The following is a 25,439-nucleotide window of genomic DNA, read 5'->3' as shown; positions in this document are numbered from 1 at the left end:
TGCACTTGCTGTGAATTGGAGGGTCATTGGAGACAGGAGACATCCCTGATGCTTCCAAGGGAAGCCACATGGTCAAGCAAGACCTGGACCCATCCTAGCACAAATGGCACTAGCAGAACTAAGAAGCTGCTCTCAAGTTCCCCCACAAGCGACCCCTATGGGAACTCGGCTGACTCTTAACAACAGATAGAAACAAAGTCAATTTTGACCAGCTTGATCTTAAACACCTACCAAAAACAGTTAAGCCAAAAAGTCATTCCTAGGAGTAATGAAGGACAAGAACAGCTAGAAAAGAGGAGACAGCAACTAGCCAACAGTCTCCATGGGGAATGTTCAGTCAAGTATAGCCATGGCTCCTCTCCCTCAAAGGACCCCTATTAGTCCTCTTTATGTTTCTCCTAATAGGAACATGTCTATTAAATTGCCTACAGAAGTTCCTACAAAATCAAATACACAAATTCACCAACAAGCTGGTCAATCAACTATTTCTTTAAGACTACCAGCCCTGATGCCCAAGATGGAGACCTACGACTCATGACCAACTCCTCTGGCTCCAGAGACTCTGTGCCCATCTAAAACCTTCTCTAACCCCTTTTCCAGTTTTCACAACCCCTCTTTCACTTCCTAGGAATGAGAACTACTCTCCAGCATGTCCACTCGGCTTATTCTGTCTGCTCAACAGTATCCCCACAAGGAAGCATCAAACCTAAACTCCTCACACATCAGATGAGGGGCCACCAGCAAGGCGAAGACTGGCAGATCAATTTCACTCACATGCCTAGGCACAAAAAGCTTTGCTACCTACTTACTTTGGTTGACACTTTTTCAGGTTGGATAGATGCCTTTTCTACATCCAGGGAAATTGCTAACACTGTCACCTCCATCCTCATCCAGCAGATCATTCCCAGGATTGGACTTCCTGCCTCCATCCAGTCAGACAACAGTCTGGCCTTCACTTCTCAGGTTTTTCAACTAGTCTCCAAAGGCCTCAACATCATTTGGAGGCTCCGCATCCCCCACCAATTTCGGGTAAGGTTGAGAGGCCTAATGGCATTCTCAAGGATCATCTCACTAAATTTGCTATTGAACTCAGGCTCTTCTGGCCTAATCTCCTGCCGTTGGCCCTCACCAGAATTTGGGCAGCCCTTAGAGCTCCTTCAGGCCTTAGCCCCTTTGAGAAACCCTATGGGAACCCTTTCTTAATCAACCAAAGCTTTCCAATCACCCCTCCTCCCCTTGTGTCCTACCTGCCTAATCTCATACTTCTACACAAACTCCTAAGGGAACACGCAACCGGTGCCTTCTTGCGCCATTCATTGCCTCGATCTCAGTGCAACCATGAGCTGAATTGGACCCTCTTCAACTGGGTGATTCAGTCTTATTTCAGGAACTGCATTCTCAATTGTTGGAACCTCGATGGACAGGACCCTATACAATGGCACTTTTACATCCAAGTGACATGACACCAGGATGACACCACCCACTCTCAATTTATGGGTCAAGGCAACTGCTCTTCCACTGGCTGCAATCAAGCTGTCAACCTTAACATTATTGGATTCATCCAAGCCACCTTTGATACTTTCTAGAGTCCCTATGACAGGACCAATGAATGATACCACGGATCTCCTCTGTTCAGAAATAGTTTGATGCCTGCCGTTGATAGCCTATGGCTTCAAGGAACCTTTATGGACTTTGTCCCTGCCAAAATAACTGTCTATAGCAACTGGATATTATTTCTAGCTGCCTTGGTATTCCCAGACCTGTCGCAGAACATTCCTCCACTTTCCCTCCTAGGTCCCACGCCAACCACCATTAAGCAGGAAGTAGCCAGAGTATTATACACCACCCCCATGTCACCTAGAAAAACAAAAAGGGAGGAATGTTAGGTGCAGGACAGGCTGAAATTATGTTGTCTACAGGGCAGGCTGAACAAATTTTAGCTGCAGGATAGCCCACGCACTCAAACCTCCCTCTGTCTGGTCCTTTATCTCCTGTTTGCATCAAGTCTGAACACTCAACCCCACTCAAGGCTGAGCACTCAACCCCCTGCTCAAGGCTGACACTCAACCCACCACTCAAGGCCAAGCACTTAACCCCCTTGTGTGCCAACAAGGCAGCTTACAAACCCAGAGAAGCTGTTAGATTTAGGCAGTACAGCAGAAGGGCTATAAAAGCCTTCCCCAGCAGGGACCCTCAACACTTCTCTTTCTCTCTTTTCTCCTCTGTTGCACTGCTGCAATAAAGATCTCTTGGTCGCTGTGAGTGTTGTGGTCACTTTACTTTCACTTTCCCCATAAGTGTTTATTGATATTTCTTTGAAGAATTAAATTTCTGCCAAAAGAAAAATAAAAGAAGTAAATGAAAAATAACAAGGAGAGTCTTTATCTTTGATATAATTGTCAAGGATTCCAGTGTTCTTGCCTTGGTTTTACTTTTCTATTTTATATCCCAGGTTATAATAATTCTGATACAGGTCTTCAAAACTGAAAAGTAGTAAGTAAATGTAACAACCTGCATGCAATCCTGCAAAACTATCATGCCAATGATTCAGGAGTCCAAAGCAAGAGGATCACAAAGTTGATGTCAACCTCAGCAGTATAATAAGATGCTGTTTCAAAAAAAAAAAATAAAATAAAATAAAAAGGGATAGGGAATGGCTCAGTGGTAGGGTGCCCTTGGGTTTAATCTCCAGAACCACAAAAATGTTTTTAAAAATGTAATTAAATATTTTCAGAAGCATCATTAGAATAAGAAGTTCTTGTTATAATGGCTGGAAAGAAATTACTAAATAGATACATAAATTTATCCTGGGGTACAACTTCCATGTGTCCCAGTTCCTCCCACCCTGTCTCCTTTCTTACAGCTACCACAAAGGGAGCAGCCTCCCTCTCCTGGGCCCCTCCTCTCTGAAGAGCTGCTTCACTCTTAACCCAGAGTAATGGAGTCAGCCATCTATGAATTGAGATCTCTGAAACCAAACTGTGAGCCTCAACTAAACTTGTCCTCCTCTAGATTGTTCTTGTCAGGTATTTTGTTCATGGTGAGGAAAAAATTCAATAATATACTTAGCTAATAAAGGACTGTGTAAAATGAACAGGAGGAAGAGAGTCAACTATGGAATCTAGTTGGTCCAAAGAGTAAGAATAAGGAAACATTTCTGTAAAGCATTTTCATAATTTGGAGAATTGTTTCTGTTATAGTCATCCATTTAAGAGATTAAAAACAAGAAAGCTGCTCCTTGCCAAATTACCCTCACTTACAAAATAATAAGGAAACACTCAACACATTACTAAGGTTGAAGAGCAGAGTTTACCCACACTTGAAACACTCCTGGCTTCAACTCAAAGTATACTCAAATCCCTGATTAAAGACTACCTTACTTTCAGCTGTGTGCAATGGCACACACCTGTATCCCAGCCACTCGGGAGGCTAAGGCAAGAGGATCAAAAGTTCAAAACAAGCCTGAGCAAAGCAGTGAGATCCACATAAACTTAATGAGATACTGTTCCAAAATAAAAACAAAAACACAAGGACAGAGACTGTGGTCCAGTGGTAAAGAACTCCTGGGTTCAATCCCTGAAATAAAAAAAAGTACCTTATTGCACTGAACATGAACTCTTGAGTATATATTCTGTTGTGCCCATTATTATTTATTTTTTTAATAAATAAAATCTCTATCATTGTGTATCTGGCATACCCAGAAATATCTTGCAGAGGGGTGTGCCAAAAAGATAAGTTTTAAGGCATAGAATGGAAACATAAAGCATGTAAAAAACACCAAGCCATTCCTAAGTGGCTTGCTTGCTCAGGATATTTTTTAGCTTTTCTACTGGATGGCACATGGCAACAAATTACCCTTTTTTGCATACATAATTAAAAATCCAGTTGTTTCAAATCTTCCTTTTGACAACCTTCTATATTTGGAGAAACAAATGACAACAACACACTGTCCAATTCCTTTAAAATTAGCACTGATTGGCCTGTGCCCTAACAGATCCTATAAGAGACCTGACTTTACTCTGAGTACCAGTGAGAAACAAACCGTCAGGCCACATGCTCACACCTGTAATCCTAGTGACTTGGGAGACTGAGGCATGAGGAGCACCAGTTGGAGGTCAGCCTCAGCAGCTTAGTGAGGCCCTATGCAACTTAAGACCATGTCTCAAAAAAAAAAAAAAATGGCTGGGGATGTGACTCATGGGTAAAGTACCCAATGAGTTATATTTCCAATACCAACAAGAAATAGAGAAATGAACCCACAGTTTGGTGGAATTAAACATATTATAAATGATATAATTTCTTCACAACTTATTATTTTTTTTCATGGATATACCCCCACGATCAATATTTTCTTTTTTAAAAAACAGACATATCTCACTTGTAATAAAACACATATTCTTTTTCATATGCATTTGTCTTCAAAGTGTAAAAGTATTTTGTGTTTGGCACAATAAAGGAGATTTACAGCACCTTTGACTAAGTGATTTAATAATATGTCAATTTCATTCTTGATTGTCTACATCATTCTAAGTCCAATTTTATGCTTTCTTATCACTATGGACCTTCATATTCCCCTGGTACATTATTTTATCTCTGGGGAAATTTCAAAATCAACATTATACAATAAAATAATAATTTCAAATTTCAAAATAGTGGAACATCCTTAACCATTCAAAGCTAGAAATCAAGATTTCTTGTGTATCATTGATATTATCCTCTAATATTTTCCTGTCCTATTATGTCCTACACAGAACTTTGGAAACTTTCCTTAGGCTAGCACAATATGTGCTTACACTATGCTTTCATCCTAATGTTAGAAGAAAAATACTAAAATACTAAAAACTGTGTCAATCTAGAACATAACAATTCATGTTAAGACTAAGGCAGGCATTTTCATAAATATGTACTCTTTATGAAATATTTAAAATAACTTTAAGTTACTTTTTCGTGAGCACAATTAAAATGCAGTAATGAAGCTACTGTCAAGGTTAAAAATATATGAGTATGAATATGAATGTAAGAAACTGCATACATTCCATCTTATTAGCAGTGTAGGCTGCAACTTCACCTACTGAGAATAAAAAAGGTAGACTGGGCTTGCTGGTAACACTTGACATTGTAGATAAGCCAATGGTAGGATGTAAATGCATATCAAGAAAACTGAAGTAGTTATTTTTTCTATTAATAATATTTTAATATTTCAGCCAATATTTATTTTTTGGATACTCTGTTAGGTACTAGGATAAGCTCTACTTGCATTATATTATCTGAACTCAGTCATTAGAATGAATGTTGGTCTATCACTTAAGGTGATTCACCTGAGAGGGAACACACAGAACTTAAAGAAATATCATTTGGAAACCATCACCTTATTTCAAATCTCTTTAATTCCTCCTGGCTCACCTTCTTTTTCATAACTAGTGTAGTATAGGTAGTTTTCTTGTTTTGTTTGGTACTGAGTATTGAACCCAGGGCACTTAACCATTGAGCTACACCCCCAACCCTTACTTACTTTTGAGGCAGGCTCTTGATAATTTGTTTAGGCCCTCACTAAATTGATAAAGCTGGTCTTGAGCTTGAGCCTCCCAAGTCACTAGGATTACAGGCATGTTCCACCAAGCACAGCAATATAAGTATTTTTGTATTTAAATCATACAGGATATATTTATATATAAGCTACACAATAAATGTTCAAGAAATGTAAACTGCGTAAGTCTTTTCACCAGGAGTGATAAGAAATAAAACTGGCAAGTTTACATAGTGAACATCCATTGCCGGGTATGGCTGACAACAACGTCTACCAAGCTTTACATTTGCATTTTTATTAACAAACATTTGTTGATTTCTACAATACATTCAGGAAGAACATTTGATGGCAGAAACACATTCATAAACATATGATTGAGTATGACATGACAATCATAAAATATCAACTGAGTATTTATTATACCATGGCAAAATGGAAAAGTCAGTAGAGAGTACAAGTTTGTATTCTGTTTCACTATCTTCCCATCTCATGTCTCATGGCCTGTGGAATGATCATAAATCTTAAACCCCCATATACCCACCCCTGATAGAATTAAACCCTCCATGCCAGACAAATGTTCTACTGAGCTACAGTGCCTGTTCATTAAGTTAATGTGAAAAATTACATGTGTCCACCTGATGGTAACACACACATCTATGCTACCTTTTCACCTTTAAGGTGAATTGAATAGATCAAGAAGGAGATTTCAAACTGACAGGTGCATTGTGGATAGCCAGATCTGTGTATATGTGCAAACTCTTGTGTTCCTGTATTAATCTAGACTTGGAATCACAAACCCATGTTTTTGTAATCACACAAAGTCACGAAACATTGAGCCAACAACAGCCTATATTATAGACAACTAAAGATGATTTTATTAAAGTAAAATTGAGCAAACAAAATTTCATATTGTATCATATTTTCATATTGAATAAAATGAGGTTACATTAAAATAGGGAAAGAAGACAGACATAGTAATTGCTCTGCTTGAACTGAGAATGGGTCCCTTGAATATGATGTTCTCAGATAAGTTAGCTTCTTGAATTATCCCTAATTATGTGTGGACTGTGGAAAATAAATGGCCTGACAGGGAAACTCAGGGATCCAATAGGATATCTCCATATAAGGGAACTCCTGGCAACATTCAAAAAACTCACACTTCTACTTTGAAAATCAAGGAACACACCAACATGGCTCATAGGTCTCTCTATATAGAGAGAAAATATTGGGGAGGTGGTCAAGAGACTAAAATGTGTGTCCTCCTTCACACATAAAAGGAGAAACATGTCCTCAAATTCAAGCAATGTGTGGTTCTTCCTTACCACAGAATCCCTACAGACTCCCACAGCCCAGTCCCAGGACCATACACATCCAGCTCCCAGTAATGTTTCCCAGAATTGAAGACCTGATCTCCCCATGCAGCAAAATAGTTTGATCTGTCAGAATTCAAAGCTTCATCATCTTCTCCAAACATCAGTCTTCTCACATCACACAGCACTACATTGTGACTGCTTATTTCACTATGAAAGGAAATGTTCACTGTGAAGAGAGAATAATTCAGCCAAAATCAGACCTTCCCCCCGCCCCAATTCATAGAAGATGAGAGTTGATTTAGAGACTTACAAGAAAAAATAAGCAAAGATTAATGGAAAAGCTTTGGCTATAAAAAATATCAGATTCAATGGCTACCAGTAAATCTGAACACTTACTAACTACAGGGAAAATATTCCTAAAAATTCATTGATTATAGAGCTTACTTCTGCTGCTTATTTTTTAGGACACCCAAAAATCTGGAGACCTGAGCATTCTCAAGTCCATAGCAATAAAATTAACTTCCATTACTCTCTTGTGAAAAAAAAAGACAAAAATAAATATAATCATGGATAGTAGATAATGTGGTTATTATTACATAATTACATAAATGTGTCAGTGATATTGCAATCTTCTGGTTAAGAAACCAAGTTTATATTTAAGAAAATCTATTTATTACAGAATTGGTTTCCCGCTAAGAATTTTCTGCCTTTTACTTTTGTTCCATCTGACCCTTAGTCTCTTTCTGCTAAACTAACCTGTCAGGGTTAGGTCTACCATGGAGTTCCATATACTGCTTCACCAAGTGATGACTTACTTCATCATTGTTCATAAAATGTTCTGTGAATTCATTATTTTATATTTGTGTACTGTTTATTATATCAAGTGTAATGTATTACAAATTTAATTACTATAAAACATTAAAGAAAACCATATTTACAAATTTAAAGTCAATAAACCCATTATCATAATTAACTGCTCTTGAAATTATCTTGACTTGAGTCCATTAGTGTGACTCAGTGAACAAATGATATTGTAGGTGATGATGTTTCTAGGGCTTAGTGAGACTTTTTATTTCCTTTCCTTAATTGAAACTTTTATGACAGAGCTTGTACACAACATTTCACTTATGTTTTCTTCTTTGCATTGTTACTTATTATAACATGGTATACATCAGTAAATATGTTTTGCATTCTTAGTTGCAGGCTGATCACTTTTATTAGGTTAACGATTAATGAAGAGGGAATGATTACCCATAGAAAACCATCATTGTAGGGAACAGTGTAGCTGTCCCTCAAATAGTCTGACACCCACCTTGGAAGTGGTTAAGTTCATCTCTCAGTCCAGTGATGGGTTGAGCACTGTGCTGTGGCCTCACAGGCTGGGGCATGTGCAGGATCACTAACTCATACCTGCAAGGAAAAATAAATATATAAATTGATCTTTCTGGCATCAAAGACTTCAACAATGCCAAATTCAAACAGTGTTTAAGACATAATGGCTCAATTAAAGGTTATTTATCAAAATCATATTCTAATGAAACCAAATTAAAAGGGTTTGCGCTTTGCTGATTGTGAAGCCAAGGAGCACACCAGAATATAAAAGAATGGAAAAATATTTATAGCCCACAGGAAGTAAGAAGAGGATGGGAGGTGTCTGAAAAGCAATGCTCTCTCCAAAGAAAGAAAGCTTGAGGACTTTATTCTGGGAGTCTATACATATTCACTTTGGGGGCCATTGCATTAGGATGTACATTTCTGGACTGGGAATATTTCTCAGTGAACTTGCCTGATACGTAGGAGGCCCTTGTTGAAATCCCCATGAATAAAAAGGAAGAAAAAAAAGAAAAAGATGTACATTTCTCTGTTGTTTTTTTTCTTTCTTTCTTTTTCATACCATGGATTGAACCTAGGGGCACTTTACCACTGAGCTATACATATAACCCTTTTTGTTTTCACACAGGTTTCTTTTTTTTTTAAAGTTGCTGAGGCTGACTTCAAAGAATGTGCCATTCTCCTGAATTGCAGTCTAAGCCTCCTGAATTGCTGAGATTATAGGCCTGCACCACTGTGTCCAGCCAAAATATGTTCCTTTTTGAACATGCTCAATTAAGGATCCATAGTTAAAGCTGAAGAGATGCCGCAGTCTGGCTGGGCACAAAACACGAGCCACTAAAGCAGGAACAAACTTCATTTTTGAACTCCACCAGCAACTCCTCCCAAACGCCACATGGCTCATCCAGGAACCAGCCACTGGAAATATCTCCTCTGGAAATCCCTCCTCCTGCACTTCTCCAACCAATGGGAACTCTCGGGGAATCCCCGGGAATCCGCACAAGAACTCCAAAGTAGTGCGAGAACTCAAAAGCAGCAGCCGAGGAGGATAGTAATTCCTCGCCTGTCAATCAATACTGTTGGCAAAATGCCAGGGGCCATACAGACTTGGCCATGGCTCTCAGCATCCCCCCCCTTCTGTTTAATTAAACAACAAGCAATGTGGCTTATTGACTGAGCCTGTTAGGTTGTCCAATACAACATATGGTCCTTACCCATCATCGGATGAGCTGACCTCTAGGCGTCAGCCTCCTGTCTTAGGTTGGTACCACTGCAATTGGATCATACCCGTCACTGACTACCGGTCCATCATACAGCCATACTTGTGGATAGGCCTTTGCACCAGTGGGGGGGTGAGGTTCTTTGCCTCACCTCTGTTGGCCCCCAAATTTTAGACCATCACTAGTAGAGGAGGATGCAAAATGCCATGACATTAAGCCAATTGAGGGCTCCTTTGAAAAATTGTACCACCGGTGACATCATCAGCAAAAATACCCCAACACTACCACAAGTCGCTGCACCAACAGATAGTTCACAATGCATACAGGTGAGCTCACAATGTGTCCAGGCAAGTTCTGCAAGCAGTTCAGTGATGGCTATTGTAGAAGCTGTAGATTGGTTTTATCTTTGACTTCACCAGCACTGGGATGAAGATAGGAATTCTGGCAATAATGGCTAAAGAAAAAATTATGTAACATTACAGAAGGCACTAAAAGAAAACAATTTTCTTAACAATTTACATTGTCTTTAAGAGAATTATTAAATATAATGAAAAGGAAAGGTGAAAGTAAACAAACAGATCTGTTAACCTTCTTTTTTGTTCACATATTAAAACAATCCTCAACAGTTGTTTACCCAATTTAAATTAAACCATATAAATCACGTGAAAAAAAAATATTTGGATCCATTTTATCATGAGCGCTCATCATATATGATATATGGACATACATACATTCAAACATATAACACAAAACACAAGTGTGCACACATAATATAATACATACAACACATAACATTATAGTAAAGGCCTTATAACTTTTTACAGGTGAAATCTCCATTGCAATGTTTAAAAACTCTATAGTCAAAAAATAGAACTGATCAGCAAAACATTAACCTAGGTCTGTATGAGCTCAAAAAACAAAATAGAACTTCATGATATGGCAAAGGGCAATAATAAAATAGATATTGAAAAAAGCATCCTGGTTCTGTTGCAGATGTAAGAATAGCCAAACTGGAGTTTTGGATATCAGTTGTTATGGATTTGAGCCAAATCATCTTCTTTTTGGTCTGTAGAAATCGCTTTAGTTAATCTTTCTGGAATCCAAATCGGCTGCTGTTCTCCCTGTGGAAACACATAAACAGACCCCCGACTCCAGACAATCACTGGGTCAGGACCTTGGTTAATCTCTCTGGAATCCAAATCGGCTGCTGTTCTCCCTGTGGAAACACACAAACAGACCCCCGACTCCAGACAATTACTGGGTCAGGACCTTTCCATTGTCCTGTTAGAATATCCTTCCAAAGTACCTTGGGCTTATGTACATTTTTTGGACACATATGCCTTTCCGCAGCACTAAGTCCTGATGAATCCAAATTTAAAAAGTTTAGAGTAAAAAGGGTTATTTTAAGTTTATCTTTGGGGAATATATACCCCTTCCCAATTCCTTCTTTTTGCTTTAATAAGTACATTTTAATAGTTTGATGAGCTCTTTCAACTATGCCTTGTCCCTGTGGATTGTATGGGATTCCTGTTATATGAGTAATGCCAAATGTTGAGCAAAATTGTTTAAAAGAGGTAGAAGTATAACCAGGGGCATTATCTGTTTTTAACTGTTTTGGAACACCCACAGTGGCAAAATTTTGTAAGCAATGAGCTATAACATCTTTAGTTTTTTCTCCGGCATGAAGGGAGCCCATCAAAAATCCAGAAGAAGTATCAACTGTAACATGCAAATATTTTAATTTTCCAAATTCTGGCAAGTGTGTGACGTCCATCTGCCAAATATGGTTAGGTATCAATCCTCTAGGATTGACTCCAAGATTAACTTGTGGTAAAAAGGTCACACAATTTTGACATTGTTTTATTATTTGTCTAGCTTGTTCCTTAGTTATTTTAAAACGCTTTTGTAAAGTATTAGCATTGACATGGAACTTTTTATGAAAATTTATAGCTTCTTCTAGTGTAGAGAAAATATGTATGTCATGTGTAGTTTTATCTGCTAAATCATTGCCCAAACTAAGGGCTCCAGGCAATCCTGTATGTGCCCTGATATGTCCTATAAAGAATGGATCTTTTCTGTCCCAGATTAGACTTTGTATAGTGGAAAGCAAAGAGAAAACAGTAGAAGAAGGGGAAATCCTACCAGCATCTTCAAGAGATACTATAGCATTAACTACATACTGACTATCAGAAAATAAATTAAATACAGAATCTTTAAACATCACAAAAGCTTGTAAAACTGCATTAAGCTCTACCTTTTGAGCTGATTGTTTGGGTACTAAAAATGTAAAAGTTTGATCAGGGGTAACTACTGCTGCTGTACCATTATTTGACCCATCAGTGAATATATTTGGAGCATTCATGATAGGTGTTTTTCTTGTCATTTTTGGAAAAATTACAGGATGCAATGACCAAAAAGACAATAAAGGATTAGATGGTAAGTGGTTATCAAATGAAACATTAGATTTGCACATGATTATTGCCCAAGTATTTAACTCATTAGCTAACTCATCAATTTGATTCATAGTATATGGAGTAATAATTTTATTGGGAGAAATTCCAAACACTCCCTTTGCTGCTTTTATTCCTTTGAGTATTAATTGTCCTACAGCCTCAGGATACCTAGTAAGAATAGTGTTAGGAGAATAAGATAAATGTATCCATAATAATGGACCTTCTTGCCAAAATACTCCTGTAGGAATATTTTTTGTTGGTAGTACAATAAATAATAAAGGCAAACTTATATCAATTCTATCCAAATGCATATTTTCCATATATGTTTCAATGATTTTTAATGCCTTTCTTGCTTCAGGCGTTAACATTCGGGGTGAATTTGGATCTGATGGACCTTTTAGGATATCAAATAAAGGTCCCAACTCTCCTGTTGGTATACCTAAATAAGGCCTTATCCAATTTATGTCTCCTAATAACTTTTGAAAGTCATTAAGTGATTTGAGTTGATCTACTCGTATTTGAATTTTTGGTGGACGGACCATGGTTGAGGATAATAGAACTCCTAAATAATTAATTGGAAAATTTAATTGTACTTTATCTATTGCTATCTCTAGATTATAATTTTTTAATAAGTTTGTAAGTGTGGCATAACATTCTAGCAATGTGTTTTTATCTTTGTGTGCTAATAATACATCATCCATATAGTGAAATATTTGTAGTTCAGGATTTTGATTTCTAAGTGGCTGGATTACTTTGTTAACATAAATTTGACACATAGTTGGGCTGTTAGCCATCCCTTGAGGGAGTACTTTCCATTCATATCTCTGATCAGGACCTTCATGATTCAGTGCAGGGATAGTAAATGCAAAACGTGGACTATCCTCAGGATGAATTGGAATTGAAAAAAAACAATCTTTAATATCTATAACTAAAACATACCAGGTTTTTGGCAAAGCAGACAATTGAGGAATCCCTGATTGAGCAGGTCCCATAATAACCATCTCATTATTAATGGCTCTTAAATCTTGCAATAATCTCCATTTACCAGATTTCTTTTTGATGACAAAAATGGGAGTATTATGGGGAGATACAGAAGGTTGTATATGTCCTTCTGCTAATTGTTGTTTGACCAGGTCATGGGCTGCTTGTATCTTTTCTTTAGTCAGGGGCCACTGAGGAACCCATACTGGTCTTTCTGATTTCCAAGTAATTTTTATTGTCTCAGTGGCCCTTTCTGAAAATCCAACCCATGTCTGTCTGTTCCTTGATCTATTTGTATTGGTGCTGCTATACCTTGTTCTTGTTTTTCTAATCTTTTTCCTTTCCTAAAACCTTGTCTAGTCATAATAGTGGGTGCATTTTGGTTGATGTTATTTGTTAATGTCAAACCTAATTGATCTAGGACATCTCGTCCCCATAAATTTACGGGAAGATGATCCAATACATATGGCTGTATAGTTCCTTCACATCCTTCAGGATCCTTCCAATCTAATACCATTGCACTTCTATGGGGATTAGTTGCCACTCCTAAGCCTCAAAGCGTTTGAGTGGCTTGTTGTAACGGCCGATATTTTGGCCATTCTTGACGAGATATGATGCTAACATCTGCACCTGTATCCAGTAGCCCATTAAATTCATGTCCTTGATTATTTAGTTTTAGCATTGGACAAGAATCTAAATTTAAAGACAGCATAGCCCAATCTACACCTGTGGAGCCTAATCCCCTGGAACCTCTTTCTATACTACTACTGGAAAATTTATCATGTATGCTGGGTATTATTAATAACTGTGCTATTCTATCTCCTGGTGAAATTACTTATATACCCTTTGGAGAACTAGCTATAATTTTTATTTCACCTTCATAATCAGGATCAATTACCCTGGGACTTATCATAAGTCCTTTTAGAGTAGAAGAACTGCTTCCTAACAATAAGCCTACTGTTCCTTGGGGAAGAGGTCCTTTTACTCCTGTGGGAATGGTTTGAACTCCCGACTCTGGAGTTAGTATTGCTCTGGCGGAGGCGCAGATGTCCAACCCTGTGCTCCCTCTGCTTCGTCTGATGAGAGATCTGATGGATAATGTGTCCTGGGCACTACCCTGATGGTGTTGCTGGGTTCCTCCATGGTGTTTCTGGGTTCCTCCAGTGCCCCGAATATTTGTGTTCATGGGCCCCGGAGCATTGGGCCCCCCTGTCCATTTTTGGCAAAGGAGCCTGATGCCTTTCTCCATGATATCGTGGGTAAACACCTGGTCCTTGTCCATTTTTTGATAAAGGAGAACCCTCTATGGTGGTTTGAGAATGGCATTCATTAGCCCAATGTCTCCCTCTACGGCATTGTGGGCAAATACCCGGTATTCTACTTTTATACCTAGCTTTGTTAAACCCTCCTCCTATGGGGCAATTCCTTTTAAAATGTCCTGTTTGTTCACAATTGTAGCATGTTTTTAGCCTGGTATCTAAAGCCTGTTGTACTGCAGCTGCCAAGACTTGCCCTTGTTCATTAATGTCTCTACGTAATTTAATATATGTGTTTAAATCTCCATGTTTCCATGATCTAATGACCTCTCTGCACCAACAATTTGCTTGCTCATAAGCCAGTTGTTTAATTAATGGCATTGCTTATTCTGTATCCCCCAAAACTCTGGTTGCTGTTTGAATAAGCCTATCTACAAATTCAGCATAAATTTCATTAGCTCCCTGTATTACCTTAGATAATTAACCTTGTAAATCTCCATGTCCTTGTAAAGTCTTCCATGCCCTAACTGCATCTGCAGCAATTTGTGCATATATAGCATGATCATATTCAATTTGTTGCCATTGACCCTCATAAGGTCCTTTTCCTAACAACATATCTAGATTTCTTTGAGGGTAACCGGCTGCTGCATTTTGCCTAGCCGTCTCCATGCAAAATTCCTCATTGGCAACCTTCCATAACAAATATTGTCCTCCATTTAGCACAGATTTACGCATGCTAGCCAAGTCGGCTGGTGTCATGTCCAAGTTGGTAATGGATTCAACTATGCTTACAGTGAACGGTGCTTGGGGACCATAGGTTGTTACACCTCCTTTAATTGCTTCACAGTTTTGAAATCTAAAGCACAGTGAATTTGCTGCCCTCCTGCCTGCTCAAGTACAGGGCATGCTAATCTTTGAGGTCCTGTCTCAGGATCCCATCTATCAACTACAGGGGTTGAGGGCCACTCAGCTGTCTCCATAGGTGGAGCTGTTGGTTGAATTATGCCCTCTGGTGATAGAACGGTGTTAGTAGCAGCCTCCTGTTGTAGCTTTTTCCCTAATAGCTGTTTCTCCTCTAAGCTTTCTTCCTTTAAATTTTCTTCCTCTGTTTGACTAGCTTGAGAGACCTTCTCTTTTGCTTGATCTAAAATGTCTTTCTCCATGGTCTGAACCTCTAACAATTTACTTAACACTCTTTCAGTTTGTTTTTTACTAATTTCTAATCTATTATAAAGATATCACAACCCAATAAGATAACACAAAACAAAACAGAAACAGAATGAAACAAAAACAGAACGAAAAATCGTTGTATCAATTTTCCTTTTTTCTTGACATGTGCATTTGTGTTCTATTCCTATCTCTTCTTCAGGGGCAAACAACTTCAAACCTTGAGCCAAAGATTTTTCCCACTTTGCCTGAGAAAGTTCTAGGGATAGGCAGCTTGAAACAAAAACAAAACAAATCAAAACAAGAACACATTGTTTTTTTAAAATGGTCACCCATTCTCTCGCCTTTCTTTAGGGGCGAACAATTTCACTTACCCCCAAGCTTCAGACGTTCCCTGCATGGGTAGCCAAATGCCGCAGTCTGGCTGGGCACAAATCACAAGCCACTGAAGCAGGAACAAACTTTATTTTTAAACTCTACCAGCACACTTCACACACGCTCCTAGGAAATCTGCCACCCGCCACGCGGCTCCTCCAGGAACCAGCCACCGGAAATATCTCCTTTGGAAATCCTTCCTCCTGCACTTCCCCAACCAATGGAAACTCTCCAGGAATCCCCGGGAATCCCCACGAGAACTCCAAAGTAGCGTGAGAACTGCAAATTAGCAGCAGAGTTGGATAGCAATGCCTCGCCTGTCAATCAATATTATTGGCAAAAATGCCAGGGGCCATTCCAACTCGGCTGTGGCTCTCAGCACAGAGGGAGATTTTAAACTGACATGTGCATTGTGGATAGCCAGATCTCAGTAAATATGCCAACTCTTGTGTTCCTGCATTTGATTTTATTTGGAATCACAAACAAATGTTTTTGTAATCATAAAAAAGTAACACAACATTGAATCAACCACCACCATATATTATAGATAATAGGCAAATAAAGAGGTTTTTTATTAAAAGGAATTTGAGCCCAAAAATTTACATTGTATCCTATTTTTAAATTTAATAAATGAACTTAGGTTAAGATATGGGGAAAATACCTTTGCAGTATCATTGCCTTTGTTCAAAGAGAAGGAGTCCCTCAAATATGGAATTCTGAGGCAGGAAGAAGTCAAGTTCCTGAATTATCCCTAATTATGTGTGAACTGTTTAAATAAATAAATAAATAAAAATAAAAACCAACCTGTCAGGGAAATTCAGGAATACTGCAGGATATATACAAAAAAAGTAACTCTTGGAATCGTTAAAAAAACACCTCACATGTTTACTATGAAAATCAAGGAGCACACTACTATCACCCAGAGGTCTCTGTACAAGGAGAAAAAAATATTGGTTTTCACATCCTTAGATTATTCATAAATAATTATATACAACAATTTGATTTCTGTTAGTAAATAAGTCAATAATATAAAACCTCCCTGATCCATAGCCCAAAGAATCTCCCTGAGCAGCATCATTGCTTTGTATTCCAATAAGTACAAGCCATCAAAAAAGATCTTCCTAAAATCCTTGATGATTCAAACTCATATGATGAACTGATCAATGTCTAACTTTCCTGTCATCAGTTGTTTCTAAGGGAAATATACTCTCATGCTTATAACCAATAGATTGGTGTTTCTGCTCTCCTCTTTCAATTTTTTCTGGTTGTCTTGGATCTTTTTCCAAACAGATATCATTTGTTTTAGAAACTACTCCTATAAGGGAACAAAATTTGAGCACTAGACAAGCAAGTAGCTTTTGGTTTCACACCCACAATGATAGAGAATTTTAAGTGCTGTAAAAAAAAAAAAAAAACATGTTAGGGGCAACAGAAGGATGTTTTTCCCCTTCCTGGTATTTTCAATTTTAGGAAATTCAGAGATTCAGACTATAGACCACAATGTAATAAATTCATTTTCTCGGAGAAAATGGCAAATACAAAAGGTCAGTAAATCCTTAGGCAATTTGGCAATTTGCTTCAGAATTTGGATCTACTACCACTAATGTTCTGTGAGTTTCAATGTACTGTATCCTCTAGAGAAGCTTTTGAATACATAGTACCACTCCACTGCCCACTGTGCTACCAATTGAACCCAGGGACTCCCGCATGCTAAGAAACTGCTGTACCACTGAGGTTCATCACCAGTTCTTTTTAAAAGTTATTAGTATCTTGTTGAGAGAGAGTGTAGGATGAAACCTACAAGACTGTCTTACCTAACACTAAAGCCTATGGTTATTTTGCAGAAAAACCTTTTAAAAACAATGGATCTGTTATGGAAAATGACTCAAGAGATGCAAGATAAACTAAATGAGAAAGTTCACAAAACTCATTTCTTCATGGTAAATATGAAAATGTTTTCTTTTTCTAATGCAGATGAAAATGATGCTGTCAGCTCAGTTTGAGTTATCATTGGAGGATAGCATTTTTCTCTCAGAATCAGCGATGATTTCTGGTAATATTACAAATTGACTGGTGGACACAAGCTAATGTGAAGAATACTACTAGTACGTGGGGTGAGTGAGGCATGACTGGTATTCCTTGTCCAACTTTGGAGGTTTGGAAAAATCTTCCCAGAAACTGAGAATAAGACAGTACTGAACTATTTAGATTGAAAGAGAGAAGAAATGTAGATTTTTAACTTTGGAAAAGTTGAATTGCTTTTTTTTAAATATAAAATACAGTGTTATATAATTATTTAAAAATATTTGGAAGAATCAAACAAAGGAATAAAAGAAAAGGTAGAATATTCATATAAAAGATGTAAAAATAATTCAGATAAAATAATGCATTAAGAACCCTGAAGAGACATCATAAGGAGATAGCCTGAGATTCCTGAGAGGTCTTGATTTAAACAGGAGAGAGGCTAAAAAATGAGAAAGAAATTATCCCCAAATATTATTGAGGTAAAATGTAAAATGCTGTACCTGCACTGGCAACCCCAACTACTATCTCAAATCTAAAATAGAATAAACAGCAAACTGAGAAGAAAAGTGGTTCAGGCTCAGCAGATTCAAAGGCTCAGTACTGTATGGGGCTTCACATTTCAGACACTGGCAATCTCTGATGGATGATTAATTACTGTATGTGTATATTTTCAAAAACTTAATTACTCTACATAAATTCTTCTAAAATTTGCTTTTTTGACTATTTAAGTATGTCATGGAGCATAGACACATAGATATTTGTGTTAAAACTTTTCAAATTTTACTTTAAAATAATTTATATTTAAAGGAAAGTTAGAAATATGATATACTAACTTAATATGTATTTGTATTTCTATGGCCAGTTTCCTTTTCCTCTAAAATGTTCATACACTTCCATGAGAGAGTTGTCAAACATTGGAAGCTTAAATTAGTAAGTTATCATAAACTGAAGTCAGATATTTTAAAAAATTTTTAAATTACACCAGCTTGTACTAGAACATCCTATTTTCTATTCCAGGATCCAACCTAGAATGGAGCATTAAATTTACTCTGATATCTCCTTTGGTTTCATTTGAAAGAGCTTCTTTTCTTACTTTTTATGACTTTCACAATTTTGAGGAATACTTGTCATATATCCTTAATTTTGGTTTGTAGATGTTTTTCTCATGAATAGACTAGAGTTATAGGTTCAGAGTGTAAGAACTCAGAGGCAAAATTCTCTCCTCATTATATTATAAGTATATGGTATCCACATATTCTGTGTATCAAATTAAGTTCATTGGTTATTAAAAAATGTATCATTCTAACAGAGGATATGGATAATTATTGAAGGTATACAGTTGTTTATATAGAGAAGGGGCAGAGAATATGTGTAATTTTTTTTACTTCCGCTCAGATTTGCTGTTAACATAAAATTCTTTAAAAATAGTTAAAGAAGTCAGGACCTAATCAAACATGTTTAATATTTAGACCTAATTTTACTTCTGTTAGTTGCAGGGTATTTGGTCCAATTCCTAGGTCCTTAATCCACATCTAGTTACGCTTTGTTCATGGTGAGAGATAATGTTTTAATTTCATTTTGTTGCATATGGATTTCCAATTTTCCCAGCACTATTTGTTGAAAGGGCTATATTTTCTCCAATGTATGTTTTCAGAGCTTTTGTCTACTACAAGATGACTGTATTTATATGGTGTTGTACCTGTGTCTTCTGTTCTGTACCATTGATTTACAAGTGTACTTGGTATAATACCATGCCACTTTTGTTACTATGGCTCTGTAGTATAGTTTAAGGTCTGGTCTTATGATGCATGCTGATTTACTTTTATTGCTAAGGATTTCTTTGGCTATTCTGAGTCTTTTATTTTCTTAAATGATTTTTCATAATTGCCTTTTCTATTTCTGTGAGGAAAATTGTTGGGATTTTAATTGAGATTTCATCATATCTATATAACAATTTTGGTGGAATGGCTATTTTGACAATATTAATTCTTCCTCTCCAAGAACATGGGAGAGATTTCCATCTTCTAAGATCTTCTTCAACATCTTTGTTTAGTGTTCTGTAGTGTCCATTGTATAGGTCTCCCTGAGAAGTGAATGCTGACACATAATGGGAGTGAGGTGCAAGAATGGAGGAACTTTGGGCAAAGGAGAGGAAAATAGAGGAGGGAGAATGAGGGTAGGAAATATGGTGGAATGACATGAACATTATTGCTTTTTTGTACCCATTATTGCTGGGTACATATATGACTGCGCATGTGAAACAACTCTACATTGTATATAGCCAGAGAAATGAAAAGCTGTGCTCAATAGGTGTACAATAAATAGAAATGCATTCTGCTATCATTTATAAGTAATTAGAATAAAAATAGTGAAGGAAATAAAATAAATAAAAATAGTTAAGAAAATAGTAGGGAAAGAGAAAGGAGCAACGTTAATGGCTTCACTGAAAAATGGCTTCTTGTCCTAAGTGTGGGAAAGAATTTTCCTTTTTTGTTCCCTCAGAATGAATAAATTAGAATTTTTTAGATCATCAGAATGTGAAAATATCAAAATGATATGTCTATTGTGGACAAAGAGTTCTGCCTATGATGTGAAAATTCTTCCTACAAAATACTACTGATTATGTATCATACAATTATGTAATTTTTTTATTTCTGACAAACTTACAAAACATGCAAAGATCCACAGTCTATAGTGCAGATGGAAAAAGGGACTGCAAAGCATTTTATGTGCCACAACACATGATCTTCATTTAAAGAAAATTAATCAAAACAACTTTGCATTCACACTGTCTTCAACATGTCTTTGTTTTTAAAAGCAGAATGAAGTTAGATTCAAGAATTTTTTTTGGTGTTGCTTTGAATAGAATCCAGAACATGTGCAAGTGAGGGAAAGTGAGGGAACCACTCTACCAACTGAGCTGTATCTGAGCCCCTTTTGTCCTTTCTATCTCTCTCTCTCTCTCTCTCTCTCTCTCTCTCTCTCTCTCTCTCTTTTCAGACCAGGTCTTACCAAGGTTCCAAGACTGGCCTCAAATTTGAGGTCCTCCAACCTCAGCTTCCTGAATTAATAGAATTGCTGGAATTAATAACCTTGTACCACCACACCAGGCTCAAGTAAAAAATACTGAAAAAATACTAAAGTATAATATTATTGACTTTTACTGGGAAGGACTGCCTGAATTGGAGAATTCATAGGCATAGAATTTCCTGACTTATTCCTGGTCATTTGTGGCCAGTATGAGTAAAAGGCCTGACTGGAAAATTCAAAGAACCAGCAGGGTACTGTCATATAAGAGAACTCTTGGTAACATTCACAAAACTCACACTTCCACGCTCAAAAATCAAGAAACATATCAACCCAAATCTAAGGCTTCTCTATGTAGTGAGAAAACACTGGGGAATTGGTCAAGAGATTGTGGTGATCATCCTCCTTCACAATAGGAGAAGAAACATGTCTTTGCTGTCAATCAGTGTGCCATTCTTCCTTACCCAGGAATCCTTGCAGATTCCTAGAACCCAGTCCAAAGAGTCCTTCATATGGAATTTCCAGTAATATTTCCCAGGGAATTCTTTGTTCCCCATACATTAAAATAGTTAGATCTATCAGAATTCAAACATGAGTCTGGATGGGCATGCTCAAATCTCAAACTTATCACATTATCAAATAGCTTCATGTAATGATTGGTTACTGCATTTTTGAAGAAAATTTCCACATTAGAAAGAAGAGAATATTCCAGAAAAAAAATCATCTTTTAAATTCCTTTTACATGAGAAGTTATACCTTTGACTCTTTTGGAAGGAGAGGTGAGTTAAAAGGCAGAAGTGAAGGCATAATTGTGGCTGGAGTATATGGCAAGAGTTCCAGAACACCTGCCATAGAAACAAGAGCCCAATCACAATGAAAACACTGCTAAAAATATGGACACTGTAACAAAAAGGGTGGTCATGCCTACTTCTAGCTCACTCCTGTAATGAGCTAGAAGTGGAGGTCTGCATTGCCACTAAGTGCAAAGAAGTAACCACTTGCATTTGTTCCTATTTAAGTCTACCATGGAAATATATATAGTGCCTAAACTTCACCAACTCTTTGTATTTTTGATGCTCATGAAGCATTGCTCTGTGAGTTCAGTTATTTTATGTTTGTTCATGCATTTTGATATTTTAAATTTAATGCATTTTTATATATTACATTTAATATGATTCATGTGAAACATTCAATTACTAAGGCATTTTAATGGAAAATACTTAAATAATCTCCATCATTACCTGTGCTTAATTTAAAGTGAGAACATTCTGAACTAATTTATAATTGTCTGACTTACTTAAATGATTTTGTATCTATACCCTGAATCACATTTATCATTATACCAGCCTGCACTTATTTTTTTCTTATTTCATCATGGTAACCAGATTACTAAATGTGATTATAGATACCAATTGACAGGCCATTTCCTTTTGGGATATTAAATGTTAATAAAGATTAAGATTTATCACAGAAAATCATTACTGAAGGGCACTATACTGTGTTCCCATCAGTGGGCTGATACTCAACTTGGAAGCAGTTGAGCTGTCTATCAGTCTAGGGATCATCTGGGCAGAAAGTGTTGGCTTTATAGGCTGAGGCATGTGCAGCTGCACTGACTCACTCCTGTAAGGAGGAAGAGAATATGAATCTTGTGGTGTGAAAGATGTCATCACAGTTTTTAAGGAACTAAACAACCATTCCACTGAAAATATTTCTTGAAAACCCCTTTCTCATCAGAGTGTACCTCCATCTTCATGAGAAGGGACTGTTCCTAGGAGTCTTTCTTACTTTATTTGCCTGTTAACAACTCATTTCTCAGAGGTGCCAATCTCATTTTCTAACTAGGAAAAAATATTCCAAGCACCTCAGTGTTTCTGATTTACAATGTAAAATCATACAGAGTTGTAATTATGAATGTCAGCATTCAGCAAAGCAAAACATACATTCTTCAACCACAGGGGAAAAGAGAAGCTAACTTCTGATAAAGGGAATAGGAAATCATATTCACACAAACACATGTGCACACAGTTGATTATTATCTATATAAAATATTTCTTCACTTCCATAGAAACAGCTTGATCCTTTTCACAGCTCACATGGTACCCTAGTTTGCACTAAAGACTAAACTTACTTTGTCAATAGATCTCCCAAGTCCTGCAAAGAAAACCAGAAATGCTTAAACTTCTTAAGAAATAGGATGGTATTTTTTTTTTGAAAGTTCAGGTAAGTATGAAATATAATCACAGCAACTCTTGTTATAAATTCATTTTCATCTCTCAGGACAATACTGGTAAAGCATATTTGAAGAAACTGAATTCTAGAAGAATTCAGCACCCAGAGGATGAGAAAAGAGTGAGAAGGAAGGACATGGGTAGCACATAGTAGATAATGTCTCTAATGAGGGCATTTCAAACCCACAACTTCAAAACAGAATTAAGAAACCATTAGCTTTTTCCAAAATTTCTTCATATTGACCAGTGGCAGGCAAAAATGGAATGTTCATGAATAAATGGTTATTTCTGGTTCTTAGGAAAGAAAGCTTCAAAACAACAATTCAAGAAGAAAACATTTCCTAGGACAGCTACTCACAGAATTCCATGAATTTTGCTTATTTGTAGTCAGAATAAAAGTTAAACTTTACCTAGATTATATCTAAAGAGGAAAGAACCCCATCAATTATGAAGGAGATGTGAAAATTTAGATGTGGCACTATATAATGTGTTCAAAACTGAGAACCTCAGATTATATAAAACACTATCACCTGCATCTCAGAGCTTACCTGCAGAAGCTCAACATAGGGTTCATGGGACATTTTCACCAGCTTCTTATGTATTTCTCTGAGGTGTGTCTGCTTTTGAACCATTTGGCTTTGCTTTTTTTGAGATGCTCCAAAATTCATTTGATTTTCTTTTTAAGACTCTACATGTAGTTTTTCTTTCTCATGAAGAATGGGACACAGTTACTTATACTCAACCCTCATCAGCTCTTCCTGTAGATATATGTAGCACTCTAGGAATAGGTTGTCTAGATCACCTTTGAAGCATGATTTTATCCTCCTCCACTTAAACCTCTCTTGGCCAGTACCTTTTATCAGTATGTTACATACACCATAAATTCATATCTGCCTATTTCTCAGAAATTACAATTTCACTCCTCTTTAATCTTGATTGTTTTTCTATTCTTTATAATGATGGAAGGAACCAATCCATCCTCTTATCTGCTTTTATCCACTTTTATCTGCTTCATGAGTGTATATAATATCTAAAGAAAAAAGTTTTGATTGATAATTAATCCTCCCACATACAAAAGCATCTATGCAAGTAATTGGTATTTATAGATGAGTCACACATCATGATATGCAATAGTCTCATCTATGGTTAGTAAATTAATTTTAATCTCAAACCTCCCTACAACACAGCTTGATCATTTGTTTGATCAACATAGTTGAATTTTACTTTCAGAATTAGAAACCACTAGAAAAGCTATACCTAATATCCTTACACAATTATGTTAAAGTGAGTATAAGTAAATTTCTAGTATGTCTGTCTCAAGCTGAGTGTTAGGAAAATAGACTTATACTGACAATCCATGGACTGATAATTTGGTTCTCTTCATTTAGATTTTTTCTGAATTATATGGATCTTTTCCCATAATGATCTTATTTGATTTAGCAGCTTCTCCTTTGTATGTATGTATATATGTAATATATATATATATATATAGTACACTTGAGAAGCAAACACATTTATTTCAATTTCACAATGATAGAATCAACAAAAAAAGATATAAGTACTTTGTATGAAAAAATATAATACTTTCTTTTTTAACATTGATGATTATGAATTTTAGAAGATTTCAGGCTGTAAAATTGCAAAATGTAATGTAGCCAAGTATAGTGATATATAGCTTTTAGATAGTGTGGCAATTCCATCAGAATTGGGATTTTTCTGATGCTCTCCCTCACTAATTCCAAAGCACTTTATCCTATTTATCCCCTTGTGTTAGTATATATGCATACTGTATAGAAATGTTTTGCATTTATTATTGGAGTATCCTGTAACTCTTTTCAAATGAGAACTTTCTAATGCCTTAGGGTTAAACTCAAAATTAAAGTAAGCATGTACCTTATCACTAGCCCTGTAGAAGCAAGCTCTACTAAAGCAGGTATACTTGTATACTTTATTTATTACTTACACCTTTGGTACTTAGCTTCTTCCTTGATACTTAGAAAATTATTTGTAGCATGTATTAAAAAAAAAAAACAACAGGGCAATCATTGTTGAGATCCTCATCTTTGTTATAATTCCTGAGCTTCCTCACTCACCATTCACAGTGTTCTCAGGTGATTCACTTACCTGGTACTCCTCAGCAGCCCCTTCAACTGAAGGATGTCCCTGAGCCCTTTGCTTCTGAGAGCTGGAGCAGTGCAAAGAGACCAGGGGTTTTTCCTCTTCACAGAAGATCTTCTTTGTCTCTTTGTGGATCACACACATTTTTCTCAGAGCTCAGGAATTTCCTGAGACTAGCTTTTCTGAAAGTGGACATCAAATTCTTCAGAAGAATATTGTTTTTGACATATTTATGTTGAGAAGGCTCTCTGCATGCAGGGAAACAGGAAGGAGTTTGTTCTTGTTCCCAGGAAAGGCAGAGAAAGGGCCAACAAAAGCTATGCCACTGCCTGTGGTGACTGGGCCCATAAGGTACTTCAGGCAGATAGAGCAGGTGCTTTCCTTCTGGAAGGCTTGTGAGATTTCTAAGTCCAT

The 25,439-nt window shown here is 36.8% G+C and overlaps 1 pseudogene; it reads right to left on the bottom strand.

Annotated features, from left to right (window-relative positions):
• Positions 1-1,313: 1,313 nt before the first annotated feature.
• LOC107160971 lies at positions 1,314-25,439 on the bottom strand (annotated as a pseudogene).

The sequence above is a fragment of the Marmota marmota genome, unplaced genomic scaffold (assembly GCF_001458135.2).
Source record: "Marmota marmota marmota unplaced genomic scaffold, marMar, whole genome shotgun sequence".
NCBI lineage: Eukaryota > Metazoa > Chordata > Mammalia > Rodentia > Sciuridae > Marmota > Marmota marmota.
The sequence above is the reverse complement of the archived record's forward strand: the minus strand, read 5'-3'. Positions and strand labels throughout refer to the sequence as shown.